At 35.2% G+C, this 18,345-nt stretch overlaps 1 protein-coding gene across 9 annotated transcripts in view; it reads right to left on the bottom strand.

The window, feature by feature from the left end:
• MAPK10 (mitogen-activated protein kinase 10) overlaps window positions 1–18,345 on the bottom strand; it is a 298,691-nt gene that overhangs the window by 27,040 nt on the left and 253,306 nt on the right. The gene's annotated exons all lie outside the window — the stretch shown is intronic.

The raw sequence follows: 18,345 nt of genomic DNA, 5'->3' as shown, positions 1-18,345 counted from the left end.
GAATTCAGGACTTTATCAGACAATGCGTAGATTTGAGAGTCATTTGTGGTACTTAAAATTAAGGCTGTATGGGGCGCCTGGGTGGCTCAGTTGGTTAAGCCTCCGGCTTCGGCTCAGGTCAGATCTCAAATTTGTGGGTTTGAGCCCCACGTCAGGCTCTGTGCTGACAGCTAGCTCAGAGCCTGGAGCCTGCTTCCTGTTCTGTGTCTCCTTCTCTCTCTGCCCCTCCCCCTCTCATGCTCTGTCTCTCTCTGTATTAAAAATAAATAAAACATTAAAAAAATTTTAAATTAAGGCTGTAGTCAAAGATAAGATTCCCAGATAAAAAGAAATTAGGGCTATAGGAGAGAACTCCTGGGATTCACAATTCTAGAGGAAGAGAAAACAAACAGTAATGGAGACTAGAGAACAGAAGTGGTGTCACTATAACAGTCAAAGGACAAATATGTCAAGAAGGAGAGTGTTGGGGCACCTGGGTGGTTCAGTCGGTTAAGCATCTGACTTCGGCTCAGGTCATCATCTCGTGGTTCATGGGTTCGAGCCCCGCGTCAGGCTCTGAGCTGTAGCCTGGAGCCTGTTTCAGATTCTGTGTCTCCTTCTCTCTCTGTCCCTCCCCCACTTGTGTTGTGTCCCTCTCTGCCTCAAAAATAAGTAAACTATAAAAAGTATTTTTTAAATGTTTTATTTATTTTTGATACAGAGAGAGACAGAGCATGAGAGGGGGAGGGGCAGAGAGAGAAGGAGACACAGAATCCGAAGCAGGCTCCAGGCTCTGAGCTAGCTGTCAGCACAGAGCCCGACGCGGGGCTGGAACCCACGAACGTGAGATCTGACCTAGGCCGAAGCCGGAGGCTTAACCGACTGAGCCACCCAGGCGCCCCAAAAAGTATTTTTAAAAATTAAAGAAGGACAGTGTTGTTGACCTATTGAAATAGCAAAGATGCAGGAGATGACAGTTTTTTGGACTTGGCACCTAGGAGGCTACTGGTGATCTTAGAGAAGGTTTGAGAAGTGAAGTACAGTGTTGAGTAAACAAAGTCTATTTTATTTTATTTTTTTTTACAAAAAGTTGGCAATAAAAGTGGAAGCTACTTCCACTGCTAATGGCATCTTTTACCGATAAAGGTGTAATAAAAATATATACTGACTTTCTTTTTTCTTAAAAGGGAGCTAGACAATGTTTACTGGTATAATCACCAGTGATATTTGACAGGATACATATAAAGAAAGAAGAGACCCATAGGCAGAAAAGAAAACCCCCCACACACAAAAGTACTGTATCCTGAGGTTTCCTCGACTTTGTGTAGTGACTCTATCGCAGCATCATTGCTTTAGCCTCCTTGACATCATCTTCATCTAGGACCAGTCATACAGAGCTGATTTTCATTTATTATCTCATTTAGTCCTAACATCAACCCTCCTCTTTTAGGTATGTAGCTAAAGCATGAAGATATTAATCTTCATGGTGGTGGAGGTGGTGTTTAAACCCAAATACATCTGAGTATAAAATCTATGTTCTTTTCAACCACCGATAGCTTATAATTCAGTTCCTTTTGAAATAAATATACTTAAAAAGTTTTCTTAGTTAACAAAGTAACATAGAACAAGGAAAAAGTCAATAATGCTTTCTTTAGCTGGAAGAACCCTCAGAATGCTAGTAATTAATATTATAGACCCAAATTTCCAAATCCCCTCAATCAAGGGGTTGGTATGTGCACTGTATTGTGATGCTGCCACCTTGTGGTCAGAAAAAAGCAAACATTAACTAAGAGATGCTTGAGTGAGTTCATCATTTTCATCCAATTGCTTACACCCATGAGTTCTCAACTATGGTTGCACACTGAAGCCATCTGTGACCTTTAAAAATGCTGATTCCCAAATTGCACCCCCAGAGATTTCAATTTAACTGATCTGGAGTGAGATCTGGGTATCAGGATATTTCAAAGTTCCCCAGGTAATTCTCGTGTGCAGTCAAGATTAAGAACTCTGTTCTAACTATTTTTACAGTAATCAAAACAAGTTTTGTCATTTGCTTAAGTATGTTTCATTTGTATAGATGTAAGAGAAAATGCCAGAGAAGCTATGTGATTTTCTCTCAGTCTTCAGTGATATCTATTTCTTGGTAGAGTAAAATGATTTGTAGAGATAAATCATCATATGCAATGGTTTTAAAGAGGAATGGAGAGATCTGTGAATTATAATTAAAGTGGACATGAGATTTGTATCTCATAGTCAAATACAGTCTTTAGCAAAAGCGAGCGAGCAGAGTCTCTAACCCTCTTGAATCAGCCACAGATTTTCTGACTGGGACAATGGAAAGAGAACTGATCTCAGCACCACTGACTCTGACACTAGGAAGATGCGTGACCCTGGGCAATTCATTTCGTTTGTTGTGACACTTAAGTATCTGAAAAGAGTTTCATAAATTGCTTTGTTCAGGAAGAAACAAATTCAAAATGTATAACAAGTATCATTCCAGGTAACTTGGCAAATCTCTTCTGAGGACCTGTAATGTGCAGAGCATCGTATGATTATTTGTTATATATGAAAAGCACTACAGTTGTCTGGAGACTTCATGTCACTAAGTGACCAGAGGAGTCTTTGAAAGCTAGCAGTGAAAATTTTAATTATAACATGAACTAAGAATAATTAGAAAGCTTAATTTAAAATGCTCTAGTGGTTTACAAGAAAGTTAAATTTAGATTTCTTTATTTTTCACTCTGTTCTGTAGCTTTCTCAGTGGTTAAGCCACAAATTAGCTTTATTCCATCAAAAAGTTTAATCATGTCTTGAAAATGGAAATTCTCTACTTTTCCTTGGAAATTAAATTTTTCTATGGTTATTTAATCAAAAAGGCTGAGTGATTGCATCACCAATTATGCCGTGTCCAAGTCATAAATCCTTCTTTTCACTCATTCAACATGTAGTTAGTAACCAACTACAATCCATTCTTGAATTCCACCACCCTAAACCCAAAATGTAATCACTTACAATTCATGTTGATTTTAGTTTCTAAACATCTTTAATCTTTTGCCTGTGTCTACCCTCAGACACCATCAGTTCTAACCTGTGTTTCTACAGATTTGCTCCCAGCCTTCCATCTTCCTTTTCTCTACTCCAGTAACATTTTGCATACAGAGTGACCTTCCAAAAGTTCAAATCCCATAATGCTATTCTTCTGTTTGCTAGTTTTGAATGGCTTTCCTTCAGGCTTAGGATAGATACATGCTTACAATAATTAGTCACTCCTTCCTTACCTGGTCCCTGCCTACAAGCCAAATCATTTTTCACTTTTCTCCACTGAGTCACCCCCAATGATGTGTAGTTCTCCCAAACCTCTCCTAAACCTGGGATTTTGCATAACCCTTTCTTCTACCTGTCTTTTTTCACTTGGATAATTCTCGCTTTACTCTTCATGTTTCTATTTAGGTATAAGTCCCTCCAGGGAACTGTCTTCTAATCCATGTTACTAAGTTGAGTTTTTTACTATGTGCATCAATTAACTTAAAATTTGGACTACTTATCACCCAACATCTACTGTTTCACTTCTCGCTAGACTGGTGATAAAGTCTTGAGGACAAAGACTGCATCTTTGTTCATCAGAATCTAACAATGTACAAAGTACATAATAGACATTCAACCACACTTCTTTGTTAAGATATCATTTGAGTAAAGATTTGATTGAAGTAATGGAGGAAGCCATGTAGATATCTGGGGGAAGAATGGTGAAGGCAGAAGAAACTGCAATGCAAAGGTCCTGATGGGAGAGCTAGCTTGGCATGCTAAGGGACCAGCAAGGAGGCCAGTACATTGGAGCCAAGTGGAAAGGGAGGAGTACAGAAAATGAAGTCAGAAAGTAACCAGGAATCAGATCAAGTACAGCAATGTGTGGGTCTTTACTAGCATCTTTTAATGTAACCAAGAATAATGGACTGAGATAGAAAATCTCAGAGTCTGAAGGTTTTCCACGTGTGTGTGTGTATGTGTGTGCACGTGCTGGGTAACACTATAAAACACCTTTCTTACTATGGATTAATGATAACAAAATTTGGAACAACACAGAAGTACAGTCCTGTAAATCACTGCAAGTACCTCAAATTTTATTATAAACAGAATGAGAAGGCAGTAGGGAGTATTAATTGAGTAATTATGTAATCTGTTTTAAGAGGAAAACTCTAAGCACTCTGGAGAACAGACTACAAGAGACACGAGAGGACAAGAAGACAAGTTAGAGACTAGACATGGTCAAGGGTAGAGATGATGTTTACGTGGACCAACAGATGAGGAGTGATCCAAACCAGGAAGTATTTAGAAGGCAAGGTCAGTAAAATTGAAGATAATCATCAGTTTCTAGAGATTTCCTGAGGTTTAAATAAGATTGAACACAAGAAAGGCTTTTATAACCACTAGAGAAGTGGTCAGCACAGTACAGTCAAATTCAATTAAAATTAAATATATTGGTCATACAATATGCATTAGCCAGTTTTCTGCCCTCAGTAGGTAAAGCTGAATTTCTGCTCCCAAGGAACTTTACAGCAGTGGAATTGAGAAGGATAGACCTAAATGTGAATATTTCAGCATAATGTGTGATATGATAATGTCATGTGGAAGACTGTAAAGAAAAAATGTTAACTTAAAATTTTGTGAAGGAAAAGCTTTTATTGCAAGACTTTCCACTTTGTATTTTCACTTAAAATTTAATGCTTTTAAATTCCAAAATGCTTTTATTAATTTAAAAATGATTCATATAAATGTTTACTTTTCTCTCCTGCACTAATTTTGTTGAAAAATCTTATAAAATGACATAAAGTTTCAAGATCAATAAAATTTTTCAATCAAGTATAAAGAGTTCTACTAATCTAGTAAAAATTGCCCCTCTTTCTATATGATTCAATGCATCTGGTACATTATATAAAAAAAGTTCATGTACCATTTTATACACAATGTTTATCAGAAAAAAAAGTGTCAAATAATTATTATTTTAAATTCATTTCTATTCTACATTTTATCAGTATGTAAATTATTAAAAGATCTACTTTGTAATGAAAAATAGAGCTTTTTAAAGGATATTGTGATATAATGAAATGAATACTGGCTTAGAAACTTGGTTTTCAGCTGTGGGCGTGTGCAAAAGTCAATTTAAAATTATGTAAAATAGGAATAATGGTATCCAGACTTAATGGTAGGGTTTATTTTGGCTGGAGTAATACAGAATAGTAACATGGTTAAATAAAATAGTCGATATAAAAGTGATTAAAAACACTTCATTAATTTAATGAATTACTGTAAACATACAGTGTGCTGGGAACATGTAGGGACTTAGATGATGCCAATGAATGAGACAAATCCCTTACCCTGAAGTGGTTCCTACAGCAATAATATCTAATGTCTGTGCAATGAGGACAATGTATTCTGATGTAGAGGGGGGATACAGTAGGACACAGAATCACCTGATGGTGACGGATTACTTCCAGTTAACAATTGGAACACGGAATCTGAAATACCCTACACATCCATCAAGAATCATTGCCTTCAGGAATGCTGATGAATTGATGACCATAATGAACTGATGACTGTGTCTCAGTGTGTTGTGGAAGACAAAGGTCTCACTAATGTAAGGTATCACCATTGCCCCTATTAATTAATACATTTCATATAGTTTTCTTCAAACACAGCATGCCTTTTCATTCAGTAATGAAATAGTCTAAGGACAAACTTAAGAAGAAAATAACTCTAAGCTTTTTAAATAAGAAATACATGACATTTTCACTTACTTTGTCATATAGGTTAAAACTGTTAGGTTTTCAATCATACCTGTAGACTAACAAGTCCTTCTTTAGTAACATCACATATTTTCAAAGTTTACTGACCACTTTCACATCTTAGACCTTATCTCTTAAAATGCTGTTAGGTGGACTATTTCGTAGGTGAAGGTTAATTATAACAATCATATCACCAAAACTATCTCCGAATCTGTTGTTCTTTTTTCATCCCCACTGCCATTTGAAGTTCATTTTACCAGCATCTCTTAACTACTATTCTAGCTTCCTAACTGTTCTTTCTCTAATATTCATCATCCCCCCAATTAGAAAAAAAGAATCGTCAACTTAAAACACATATCTCTGATTGATATCCCTTCAGTCATCCCCCTCAGCTTCGGCGTGGGTGCTCCCTGGGAAGGACTTGATGGTGCTTCCCGTCCCTGTCTCTGCTTACATTTCTCACCACCCTCATCCCTGGCCACATCCAATTACCTCACAGTTCCTCAGAGGAACGCCAAGAAGGTCTTTCTTCTCTTCTGGTATTTAAATAGGCTGCTTCATTTGTCTTACTCTTCCACCTCCCTTCCATTTGGCTAACTCTTACCCATCCTTTTGGTCCTATCTAAGTCTTTTCTTCCTCCTGAAAGCCTCCTTTGTGTAAGAAAAAGTGGGTAATACATTATTCCTTTGACCACCATAGCACCTTTTCACAGAATTTATCAAACTGCTTATAATTTATTATTTATCTATCAACACTACCATACTGTAAGCTATTAAATAACAGAAACTAGGTCTTCTTATTAGTATAATTAATGAGTCCTCAATGGCCATCTATAATTGAAGTTCAATAAAAATTTAGAGAATGATGAAGTGGACCTGTGGAAGGTAGAATGAAGCCTTGAGTTTGGATCTTCTCACTGCAGACCCCAAGTGGTCTCCATTGTGCTCTACTATCTTTGTGTATCACGACCTTGATCTCCACACTCTGTAACTCTTTGTCTTCTCTCACTGCCTATGTTAAGTTTGAGGAGCTACATTATCTGCTTCAATATTATAAATTAATTTATTGTAAGCCAAATTTTTTGCTTAGATTGTTGTTAAGACTTCCATTTGTAGTGGAGCTTAAGGACTCTTCTGTGAGTGTATGGGTAAGAAGTATGGCCAATAACAAACTTTTTGTGTCATCAAACAAGAGAAACAAGGCAATGGAGCAGGGAATATGAGCAAGCATAACTGTATTATGAAAACAGCATTCTGGAACATATATGAAACAAAGTCACCAAAAGTTCTTTTTGCTGAACTTAGTCCAAAATAACAAACATCTTAGATATGAAAATTTCAGAAAAAGTGATTGAGGCATAAAATTTTATCCATCACTACTTTCAGGAAAACATGAAAGGGGTTCAGTTTTCAAAAAGCATACAGGGGCACCTGGGTAGCTCAGTCAGTTAAGCCTCTGACTTCAGCTCAGGTCATGATCTCACATTCATGGGTTCGAGCCCCGCGTAGGGCTCTGTGCTGACAGCTCAGAGCCTGGAGCCTGCTTCTGATTCTGCGTCTCCCTCTCTCTTTGCCCCTCCCCACTCATGCTCTGTCTCTCTCTGTCTCAAAAATAAATAGAAATTAAAAAAAAAAAGCATGCAAAGATGGGAATCCTATTCTCCCTGGAATTGGAAGCTGTGGGGAATTTCTTTTGGTTATGAATTTAAAGCATTTTTCATAAACAATAAATTCCATTTTTCACAAGATATTGTAGGCCAATATTCTACACCTGACCCTGTGAATCTCATATTAAACCTTCACCAAGTTACGGAAGTTGGTTTTCATCATTCTTATGACTGCCTTGCCATTAGAAAGGGACATAATAATTTTATTATAGCACATACTCTGTGAAAGACCATAAACTTTTAATAGACTTATAAAAAGGGAGTGTAACCTTTTCAATATTCAGTCTCATCGTTGGATGAATCCATTTTACCTTCTCCTCACATATAACAGATGCCCTAAGGCCTAAGCAATGGTTCTACACTTGGTAAGAAAGTTTTCAGATCCAGCCTTTTCCCTGAATCTGAAGGTTAACATGATTTAGCACTCAAGAATTCTTCCTGCCCACCCTTTTCCTGATTCTGCAACTCTTCAAACTTCCAATCTACAGACTTTTGGTTTTAGCACAGTTCTAATGGCATGCTTGCTTCATCTCTGCAGTTTTCATTTAGGGCTAAAAGAAGTAAAGATAACATTCTACAAATTTAATAACTGTTTTCACATAACCATACATACATTTTCATCATCATTAAGGATTATACTTTCTAAACATTTTCCCCTCTATCCCTAGGATGTTAAATTTCCTAATTTACCTCTTCCCCTTGATAGTATAACCCAATCTAACTATCATTTCTGATACAAGATGGTTGTTTCCTTTAACTCTATGTCCTCTCCTGCATAACAAAGAAGTTATGCCTTTTTGTGTGTTTTTCCTATTCACTTGTTTGTTTCACTTTTATGTTGCAATCCGCAACATAAACACCTTTTTGGAAAACAAAAAAACAAACAAAAATCTTTGAAGACAAATGGGGCAGACAAAAACAGATAGTGCAAAGGAAATAAGTCATTCATTAGAAGAAACAAAATGGAAGCAAAATATGAGGAATGTTGGACTTGCCATTATTAGAAAATCTGTCATTCAGCGGAACGATTCTACTAAAAAGCTATAAACCAAGTTTCCAACTGAACTCTTGAAAGCTTCATAGCACAAGAAAACAGCTAGCTACTCGAAAAGTAGATACTTGCTGTTAATTTCTACTTCTTGAAGAAATGACATTTTTAACTTGTCTAGGACCACAGGAAACTTTTTCATACTGTCAATAAACTTTTAAAGTCATAATAATGAAAATTGAAAGCATAGCACATTATTTTTATGTCACTTCCACTGACATACCCTTTCTTAAAAAAAGTAAGACCTTTACAGATGAAAAGTTCTTTTCATATAAATAAAAATGAACTCAAGGAAAGAAGCTGCAATTTTCTAAAGCAATGCATTAACTCTTCTGGTTACACTTTTAACTGATAGCCAACTCTAACAGCAAATTAGCCATATTTTGTAGCCCCCTCACCCAAAACTTTCTGTTGTAGACTGGTGCTTTTTAAAATATTAGAAGTTAAATTTGGACATAATACCTCCAAAAATATTATAAGTCTTATGAACAACCACAGGCAATCTCTCGGAAGATGTACACATAAAATTACAGGCATGTAATTTCAAGAACTTTTTCACAAGCCCTCAAAAACCTATCCAAGGAACCTCTAGGAGTAAATAAATCCTAGGATAAGAAAGCTTAGTGCTAGGTTGTGAGCTCCTAAGGGCAGGGAAACGTTTCCCTCATTTGTGCATCTTACCTTCCATACAGCGCTCACCATAGTACTGGGAATGTAGTAAGCATTGAATTGCACAGAATGGGCATATATATATTTGGGGATTTTTTTTTTAGAAAAAAAGAATATACTATTAAAAAGTTTATCATGCAGTTATACCTCATTGAATCTGGTAGAAATAGGGAAAAGAAAACATTTTACATAGAAAAGCAGAGTAGATTTAGAAACATAAACAAGGCTAGCCACTAAATAAGCACTATTGCTAGAAATAGAACTAGGTGACCTTGAAATTACAAGGTTTCTACATAATAATTAACATATGGACCTTGTAGAAAATGTCACCACCTCTGCAGTTTTTTTTATCAATAAAATTTGTATATTGAAAACACTCATACTGATAGGAGGATGGGTAAGAGTGCCTTAGAGCTGCACTTGAACTCATATACACAGTAGTTTAGAAGAGATTCTTTTATGAAAGACAATAAATTGTGGGGCAGAAAGTCTAGTTTGATTATGTGAGCAACATTGCAGGCAGGCAAACAAGGCAGGAACACAAATTACCAAACAGGTTATGTTTCCTAGAGATTAGCCATTTTTATGACCTATACAAGGCAAAGCTGATGAATAAAGATTTCCTCTTCTAACCTACTTCCTATTCTTTTCCCCTCTTTGTATTCTTGTTCTTATTATAAAATTGGTAAGTTTTCACTGACAGCAGACCTTACAAGTTCCAACGCTGACTCCTTTGCCTATCTCTTAAGGAGCAGCTCTAAAAGAGGAGAGCATTATTTTTTTTCCCTTCCACTGTTTATGGATTACACTACTTTGTGGCATCCTAGACAGATTCCATAACTGAACAATCTCTTCTTTCCAGGATGAAAATACTAAGAAAATAAAATACACTCTCGGAAATGCCTACTTTCTAGAGTTAAGTAGGTGAATCTCACAATACTGAAGAGGTCAACTAGGAAAAAAGACAAAAAAAATGTATAGCTTTGGAAGAACATAATAGACATATAACTCGGCCTTTTAAACAGCAGCAGATGTGGAATGTTCTAGAAAAATAATTTCTGCTCATTCTCCATCTTTTGAAAAGAATTCTCCTTCAGTGGTCTACTCAATAGATTAACCATATTCACTGTCTAAAGGGCTCAATGTAATATATGAAAAGAAAATACTGAGCACAGACTCTCCCAGTCAGCAAAACAGGTATTGCCTAACAATGACTATTAAGCAACTCCAGCTTTGACATTCAAGAATCTTATATAGTGGATTCCAAATATCCCAATGATTTGAAATCAAGAAGAATGTTTTTCTTCAGTAGAACAATTTGCTAAAATTAGAGACGAATTAGTATTTGAGTGAGGCACACATTTTTCTTAAAAGTCATGTAGAGAGAAGGGCCACTGAAAGCAGGTGGCTAAATCTACGTAAAACAAACATTTTGACGAGCTCTCACCAACATAATACACGGCATCCAAACAATTCCAGTGTGATTCAAAAGATATCTTCACTTTAACAGCTGACGCACTGGGCACGTGAAATGTGCTGCAAGTTATATTTTCTCTGGAAGGCAATTAGTAATTGCTCACATTTTGCTGCTGAAAGAATACATCAGCATGAACAGATGGAAATTCAGAATTCCACAAATGGCAGATATTAGAAATTAGAGACATTGATTTAAATTTCACCAAGCAAATGATAATCACAAAATATGAATTGCTCTTTCTATAATTAAACACATAATTAGAGTGCATCAAATTCACATCCATTGTAGCTCATGTTTCTTCCTACTTATTTCTAAATCTACATACATTCTGAGTAATAACAAACCTACTTAGAGTTCACCTCCTCACTGCAAGGGTCTTCCATGACAGATAGATGGCACCAAGCTATTTCTCAAATTAAGCCTGCCAGGGTGCTGCAGTAGCTTTGTCACCGCATGCGGTATGCTGTAATAATACAAAATCATAAGACTCAAAGAGGTAGTCCTTGTGTCAGGACAGATGGAGAGAACAGCTGAGAGGGGGATTCATCCAGTTTATTAACTCTGTGTGAGTAGAACAAATCATATTTAAAAGAATTCATAGGAACATTTAGTCTGGGAAACGGAATTTAAATGATGGCAGTTTTAGGATAGAGAGGAGAGAATAATGGTATTTCACCTTACAACATTACTCAGTAACCTCTTTGTCTTTCCAACTCCTGACAACATAAGGTCACCCGTGAGTTCTGCACAGATTACTGTATAGACCAGACTAGAGGTAGGTACTTGGGAAATATTTAGACTGATTGTCAAATTTAAAACACATAGTGAATGCTATATCATACTATGGAAATGAAGCCCCTAACATTAAATATTTCAGGCACTGTTTTTAGTTATTCTTTTCCTTGCTCTGAAATGAGGTAGATGATTCTACTTTTGAAAATACTTAAAAGAACTTACATATAATTTTTGTTTGATATTTTTAAATTGCTAGAAAGTGTGACAAAACTTTCTGAGAGTGATTCTCTTTATAAAAGCTCCATAAAGGACTTCCCTTGAGAAAACTCAATTCATATGCTTTATCATATACAGGTATGTATCATTCTAAGTGTGAAAGAAAAACCTATATAAACTTTCAAATTTAATTTCAAGGGAGAAAGAACATGATTGCAAGGATCTAAAAAACATACAAAGAGGATTTTTAAAAAATTTCTTACTACAAGTTGGTGTATCTCCTATATAGAGTCAAGAGGCAAACTACTAATAAGATCACTAATAAAATCCTCAGTCATACTCAGAGACATAACACCATGTGTCTTGTTTTCTTTTAATGAAAACCAATGGAGGCAATCAATGGCTTTTAAATGTTTAAGAGAAACTAGTTTTCTTATTATTTTAGTGAAATATAATTTTTCATCCTCAATAGAACTTTTTAGATTGTTACACAAAAATTCTTAAATAACTCAAATGTTGCTGGTTATGTTTATTTAAATATTTAAAAGGTCTTTTCTATAGTTTTAGAGTTACTAATATATGGTTTATAATACACATTGTGTTCAAACTGCCTTCCTTCTCAGGCTATCTAAAAGCAAACAAAAATAACCTCTATAAACTGTTTAAGCATGTGTCTGTATCCCATGGGGGAAATCAGGAAACAAAAATGGTAGTCTCTGATTTTCAGATTGATAACTTCAGAAGCTGTCTTGAGGGCATGCAGTAACCTTTTGATATGACTCACCACAGGGAAATGTTAATTACAAAGATGTTAATTCCCTTTCCTCTCAAAGGGAGAGATGCAGTCTATGAAGAAAACTTTTTTCCCTTAGAATTCATTTAAATCATCTCTTCTGGATTCTTCATGTTTCGCACAACAGTGTTAAATTTGACTGATTTAACAAAGAGATTATAAAATATTTAAAGCAATCATATACACATTTATTCAGTGGTTTATTGCCAAAAAGTGGACAACTACTGATTAACTGTTTGAACAATAGATGCATTAAATTCATAGCCCATATTTTTTCTTATTCCTGAATTGATATACACTTTGAGGTTAGAATGCATTTAATGCATTTATAATTGAATATATTTATAAGATTACTCTTTATTGTTTTACAAACTTATTATTAACTAAAGAGAATTTACAAGAAGACAATTGGCTAAGCATAGCTAATGAAGACAAAGATAATACAAACAATGATTCATTCATGAAGTAGGTTTAACAGAAGTTAACACATAAAATTCATAATCAAATGATATTAGTTTTTACTATAAAAATATGTTCAAGAGAATAAGAAGTAGAAAATGAGAATAATTCTCACCATCATCCTCAACCACTTAAATTTTGTTTGAAGACTCCAGATAGTTAATATATTTATAGATGCATCTTTAAATTATAAATGAAGTCCTTCTCTTACTTAGTATGCCAACTTCAGAATTCTTTAATTATTCAATAATAATCTATGCATTTCAGTTACTAAAAAGTGGTTAAGACATTGATTGATATTCCAAGCCAAATAATTTTGTTAGCTAGAGATCTTTGATCATAATTTGTTCAATGTAATTCAAAGCAATTGATGCACATCTAGTTAAAGATTAGAAGATAGTCATTGCAACTTAGTTATAACTGGTTAATATTGATAGAGACAAGTTATTACAGATTTTTCTTACATTCAGAAAATCACACACTAAATAGGCTAAATTGCCAAATATATAGGTAACCCATATTTGGAAATTTTATGTCCAGAGATGATAAGTTATAAGATTCCCAACAAACAAAAATTCCCCTTAGCTGTTAATTGAATAAAAGCCTATCAACATCAAATTAATGTTTTTGTTTTTAAATTCACTGCTTAATCACCAGCACCAATATCCATGGGATATACAGTTTGGGTTCAATAAAACTTATGGAAAGAATTATACTAAACTGTTAAGTAATAAGATCTATGCAAACAGTTTCAAAGGAGCTGAATAAAAAAGAGAAAAAGGCTAAGAAGAGAAGGAAAGACTAAGGAAGAAATAACAAAGATGTCAGTGAGAAAGAAATGTAAGCAACCATAGAAAACAGATGGTTGAATCCCCCATGGTGTCCCACCAATCCCATGGTGTCCAAGGTTAGCTTGACAAGCTTTAGCCTCCTCATCAACTACATAACACACAACTAACTGAAAAAGTGACACCAACAGATTCAAGGAAGAAAGTACGCACATTCAATTAAAAACCCAATATTCTTATGCCAAGACTATTAGGTTGGCATAGTACTTGGGATTCCTTAGAAAGAAATCACAAGATACTTAAGAAAATGAAATAACTATTAGGAGTTTTTAGGGGTAAGGTTTACTTTGATTTTACAGTGAGGCCCCTGAGCGTCTCCTCCAGTCTCCAAACTTTTCTGCTTTCCAGATTAAGTCTGTTTTATTTCAATTTTCCTTATAATTTTAGAGTTACGAATGAAGAAAGAATGCATAGGTGAGCACCAGCCCATAGCCTACTTGCCCATAGATGCAGTCCTCACCCTTCTTCTTTCTTCTCTGTGTCTCAGAGGCTGGCCCCTACGGCTGCATTTCCCAGGCTCATCTATCAGCTGGCTTAGAGCTGGTCCAGCTGACAGGAAGGAGACACTACTAGGAAACGGGGAGAGTGGAGAAAACCAGGCTGTTTCTCTTAATTCCTCTTTCCAGAAGCTGCTGTATCTCTTTTACCTCTGTAACTCACTCCCACTAGATACGCCATCAGCACCTAGGCTTAGGCTCCAGGAAACCAGTTCCTCTTTTTAGGGTTGGTAGAAGCTTCCTATGATTGCTAGTCTCTGGGTTGTTCCAAGAGTACCTGCTCTTGAGTTTTGTATTCCAATCAGAAAATACTCTTAGTTTTACCCTTGTTTAAATGCTCGTTAGTGTGGCTTCTGCTCTTAGACCACATGTCTCTCCTGAACTGTTATCCTCCTGTCCTATGTGATCTGTCCACATATTGGCATCAGCTCCCACTGAATTGCTGAGACCAAGCTCTGGACCTGCACTACTTTGACCACAGGCATATGATTCTCTTCTCGATGCTTTCTGATCCCATGCTTAGCCCGATTCTACTTTTCTCATCATGGTTTCTGGTCCTATGTTCCTGCAGCTGCTCATAATTAGAGAGCTAATATTCTAACTGTTGATATTTGCTGAACACTCTACAATGATCTCTAAGCTCTCATTTAATATTTACCTTGAACAACAACAACAAAAAGATTTACCTTGAAAATATTTCTAGACATAAGCAACACTAACATTCATATATCTATTTGCAAATGATATATCTGATAAGAGGTTAATATCCAAAATATATACAGAACTTATACAACTTAACCAATTCAACATCAAAACCAAAACAAAACAAATAATCCAATTAAAAAATGGATAAAGGACCTGAATAAATATTTTTCTAAAGAAGACATATAGGCCAATAGACATATGAAAAGATGCTCCACGTCACTAACCATCAGGGAAATGCAAATCAAAACCACAATGAGATATCACCTCACACTCTGTTCTCTAACAGAATCTTTAAACTCAAGAATCTGGTAGAAACAAGGCAATGATCCTCACTGTTTCTGTATTTCCATCTAACAGACCACAGAGAAGATATTTAAAGTGACTGCCTGGGGAACAGTCCTGAATATCCTTTAGTTTCATATAGTTGCAATGAGGATATGAACAATACAAGGTGCCTTTATTTTGGCTTGAATAAATGGCCCCAAATTCTTATACTTGACAAGGTAAAGTGAGCCTATGTCAACAACAACAAAAAAGGACCAAATTTCTTAAATCTTATAGGAACTATATAATTTCCAGGGGTTAATGTTTTAAATATTGTAGAATATTCCTTCTGCAATTCCTTGACCAACTGGTCTTTTTTACTAAATATAATTATCTTTCCAAATCTCAAATTTAGTGGAGATTTGCATGTAAAAATCATAATTCTAATAATAATTTATTATTTATTTATAATAATTTGTTATTGATAATTATATTATCATTACTACTATTTACATGATATTTCCTGGCTGCAGTACTGTACCAAGCACTTTATGTACATTAACTCTTTAAATTATCAGAGGAGCACAATGCATTATGAATGTTCTCTTGGTTAAGAAAACTGAATTGCAGAAAGGTTAAGAAACTTGGTCAAGGCCAGCTAGAAAGTGGGAGAGCAGAAATTTAAACCTGTCCCATCTTTCATACCTGTGGAAGACGCCTACAACTGAATGAATTGCATGTGTGTATGTTTTTGCCCTCTTGATGAATACTGAAACAGTTCGAATGCCTTTCAACTGTCTCATGAAAAAGTACTGACATGAAATGTGGCTTTTGCACTCTGTTTGGGGCACATTCTCTTATTGTTCTGAACAGTATTTGCATAAGAACTTGCTAATAATTTGATTGGTTGTAACTTCAAAACTCTGTGTGCACTACTACACAGATAGATCACTATTAACCTTGACATTCAATTTAAAAATTTATCAACTTCTTGGTTGCATGAATGATTTTCTCTTTTAGAGTTATGACAGCATTCATAAGCTCTTCTCTTTTTGTTTTAGTACTTTGGCACTTTTAGAAACATGTGATAAGATGGCTATAGTAGGATTAATAGATTAGTACACAGCATTCCTCTTCTCTCCTTTCTACTTTTCCTGAAGACATCACATTCTCTTGCAGTTTCTCCTTTATCCCTCTCCACATGCCTCTATTTTCTTTCAGTGAAAAATATTTTTACTTCCTCTCATCTTTGTATTTCCTTCCCTCTATAACCACATAAGTTACTTGAATGCTGCTTGAGCCTGGAGATCCTAGATGACTTCTAATCACAGAAATTCTAATTATTTGATACTTCCCTTTGTTTGGAATAGAGAACACACCAGAGTTTATTTTGTAAGACAGTCTTGGCATTCTTGGCAGAAAATACATCATTCCATTATAGCTTTGCCATGCATCCATAAAGAAAGGTCATTTCACTTTCAATGTATGTTCACAGGCAATAACAAAGGCACTAATTCTAACCATATTGCAGAAAGTACAGTAGACCACTGCTTCTATAATATGTAATATCTGTCTCTTCCTAGTTGGCTGATCTTTCAAGTTGTGACTTCTATAATACATTTCATAGAGTAATAAATTAACCTTGCCCTAGGGTCAGGATTCTATCCTATTCACTGCAACATGTCCAGATGTAACACATGTTTACCCTTGTATAACCAAAGATCCTCATCTAGATGTTAAATCCTTGCTTGTTCTTCTATGCATTAACTGCTCCCTTTTCCTAAACCTTCAGGTTCTATCAAATCCTTCCCCTAAAATTCATGTCTTGTGTTGTTACTATCCATTACCCAGGATGACAATATTGAAATGAGTGAGAAAAAGGTTCTAGCCATGTTAGTGTCCTAAATTTTATCTTTTTACCCTTCAAAGAAATTCTTCATTAAAAGTTAAAATACATTTAAAACCTCACTGATACCGTTCATTAGTATGTTGTTACAGATTCTAAACAACTGTCTCCTTTATAGGCAACATAATTACAACTGAATTACAAATGCAGACTTTATGACTCCAATTAAACTCTGGGCCACAATTCATTAAAAACAGATTACACACATTACATTAGATAGAAAAATAAATATGCCACACAATTTGAAGGATCAAAATAAATGAGGAGCAACAATTTCAAATAATTTATGTTTGTCTAAAATTTTTATCAGCATAACCTCGAGTATTTTCTTGAAAATCATCAAAAAGAAAATTTTATGACTTTTCATATATATATGTGTGTGTGTGTGTATATATATATATATATATATATATATATATATATATACACATCATACCCTCTTTTATTTCATGGACTCATTTTACCCCAAGAACTTCTTTGAACACATTTTCCAAAAGTGAGAGACTAAAAGTGGTTCTATTTTTCACCTATAAAAATATGATGGTTTTATTTTGTAAGAATCATATCAAGTGACTAAAAATTAATTCTAAGCAAACTGAAACTTCAACATCAATGTAAAACTCTCTAAGAGAGCTGATCTTAAGAAAATATTACCAAGGATTGTTATACCCGTTTCCACACTTGAGAAACTAATTTATCACTGAAGTGTTTTCTCCAAAATTTTTGAATGCTTAAGGATTGGGTTACTATGAAAAGAAGTTTTTTTAATATGTCTACAATTTTTAACTCTATCTAATCCTCACTCCCATCTGTCAGATCTCACATCTCCAGTGAAGGATGAAGGGATAAGAATTATGTCAGTTTGAATCTAGTATCTCGACATGGGCAGGAGCACAAGGAAACAAAAGGAAGCTTAAACAGAGCAAAACTATGCTCAAGCAAGAAGACCGTGAAAGAGCAAAAGACACGAGAAAAGAAACAAAAAGAGTATTTCAAATAGAATACTAAAGACCAATTCAAACAAAGTAATTTGAAATTATTACGTTAAAAGATGAGATTAACGTTTAGCAGGGGTATTCTAAGAATTTGAGAAGAGTCTGATGCTTTGGGAGGAAGTGACATTGCTGACAGTAACATTTAAAAGAGGGACAGAAGGACGTTGCCATCAAGAGGCCTATAGATGATACACATGGGCAACAAGTGCAGACTTCCTGCAAGCCTTGCCTTGGCTCCACACAGAAAAGGAGAAAGCTAAGACATAAGAAAGAGCTTGGAGAGAAGATATGAAATGACCGAAAA

Source organism: Suricata suricatta, chromosome 1 (assembly GCF_006229205.1).
Source record: "Suricata suricatta isolate VVHF042 chromosome 1, meerkat_22Aug2017_6uvM2_HiC, whole genome shotgun sequence".
In the NCBI taxonomy this organism is placed as follows: Eukaryota; Metazoa; Chordata; class Mammalia; order Carnivora; family Herpestidae; genus Suricata; species Suricata suricatta.
This window is presented reverse-complemented; position numbering and strand designations above follow the sequence as displayed.